Consider the following 1,976-nt stretch of genomic DNA (forward strand, 5'->3'; position numbering starts at 1 on the left):
TTTTTTTTTTTTTTTTTTTTTTTTTTTTTTGGCTGACATTCTGGCAAGAGCCTCCAACTCCGTTTTCCTTTTCTATTTCCCAACAAAGTAGGCTACGATTTGAAGTTCTTTCCACATGTCCTGACTCGAGGAAATGGCTCCAACTGAACACACGTGACTGAAGATTTCCTTCACTGAGTTCCCAAATAGAGTAGTACCATTACAGTTGAATCTCCATGACAAACAGCCTGCATCTCAGAGACTGTGTCTGACCTTTCGGGATTTCTAAAGCAATCTTCCGTGGCAAGGAGACAGCAGCGGTGGTCAGGGAAGCTACGACAGATTCCGCCAAGCAAGGCTACCACTGAATAATATCTCCAGGCCTTAGCTCCCACACATTGGATTAGCCGACGTGAAGAAGAGGCACAGAATCCAGGACAAGGGAAAATGACTTATATTTTATTTTATCAGCCAATAAATATATGAATAGTGTTGAAAGAGCCCCCTTGTATGACTGACTTCTCCTAGCGCATCCCTGGAAAAGTATTTCTTGACATTTTCCTAAAAAGCGTAACATTCCAATACATTTCTGAATGGGTATTAAATGCTGTCCTATCCAAATTATCACAGATGAGTCTGTGGTTCTCATAGCCCCTTGGTGAAAAGACGGTGCTTCCCCCCCCCCCCCCCCCCCCCCCCCCTCCTTCCAGGAGAGCCCCCCCCCCCCCCCGCTGCCAATACATCCTCAGTGGGAACCAGTCACCAGAGTAACAGGTTCTGCTCTGACCAGTAAGCAACCAAAGGGATGTTCAAATCAGGAAACACGAGGCAAGAATGAGGCATCGTCATCTGCGGGAGCCAGCAGAGTGGCATCATTGGTGCAGGATTACCGCTACCCCACGTGCTTCCTTGCAACCCGCAACCCTCTCCTCATACGGTGTCCCTCCGGCTGCTTCATCATGGCCTTCACCGCCCTCCTGAGAGAGAAAGTGCACATTCACGTGTGCTCTTGTACACGTGGAGGCTGGAGGATTACCTAAGATGTCATTCTTCTGGAGCTGCCCACCTTGTAAGAAACAGTCTCTCTCACTGGGCTGGACTTGCTGATTAGGCTAGAGTAGCTGAACCATGAAGCCCAGGGACACTCCAGACTCTCCCTCTCCAGGGCTAGGATGGCAAGCATGCTCTACTACTACCATGCCCCACATTTTTACACAAGTTCTGGGGATCAAAGTCAGGTTCCCGTTCCTGCAAGACAAGCCTTTTACTGATTGAGGCATTTCCCTCGTTTCAGGAAGCCACAGTTTAATATGCCATGGTCCAGTCTGACGGAGTATAGGCCCACCAGGCTCAGACTCAGAATCCTCGAGTGGTCCGCTGGGTCAGAAGGGGGTTGGAATGGAGATTGGGGGTTGACCAGATTCTGTGTGTAACTCGTCAGATTCGCGCCTGCTTCTTGCAAAGCCTTTGATGAGGATACTTTGGGCTTTGTTCCAGTTCCGTCCTATTGGGAGGAAACTCCAAGTCTCTCAGCAGCCCGAGGGGAAGGGGAAGGTTACGGATATCACACCAGCATATTTGTAGCCTTCCTCCGTTTGAGTCTCAAACACCAAGAAATGCTTTCCCTTTGCCCCTGACCAGCCCCAGTCGTGCCCAGTGGCCACGGATTGAATTTATACCTGGTCAGCGTACCAGGTACTGTACTCTTAGAGAAAACTTTGTTTCCCAGCAGCTAATAATTGCCCAGAGTTCTTCAGTTAGGTGGGATTGAGCCCAATTTACCTCTATGTGCTTGGTCTTGCACAGGTCTTAAGAATGCTATCACCAGGTGGTGGTGGTGCACACCTTTAATCCCAGCACTCAGGAGGCAAAGGCAGGTGGATCTCTGTGAGTTCAAGGCCAGCCTGGTCTACAAAATGAGTTCCAGGACAGCCAAGACTGTTTCCCAAAGAAACCCTGTTTAGAAAAGCCAAAAACTAAAAACCAAACGATAAAGC

Source organism: Alexandromys fortis, unplaced genomic scaffold (assembly GCF_014885135.2).
Source record: "Alexandromys fortis isolate MF-2015 unplaced genomic scaffold, M_Fortis_MF-2015_v1.1 scaffold_356, whole genome shotgun sequence".
In the NCBI taxonomy this organism is placed as follows: Eukaryota; Metazoa; Chordata; class Mammalia; order Rodentia; family Cricetidae; genus Alexandromys; species Alexandromys fortis.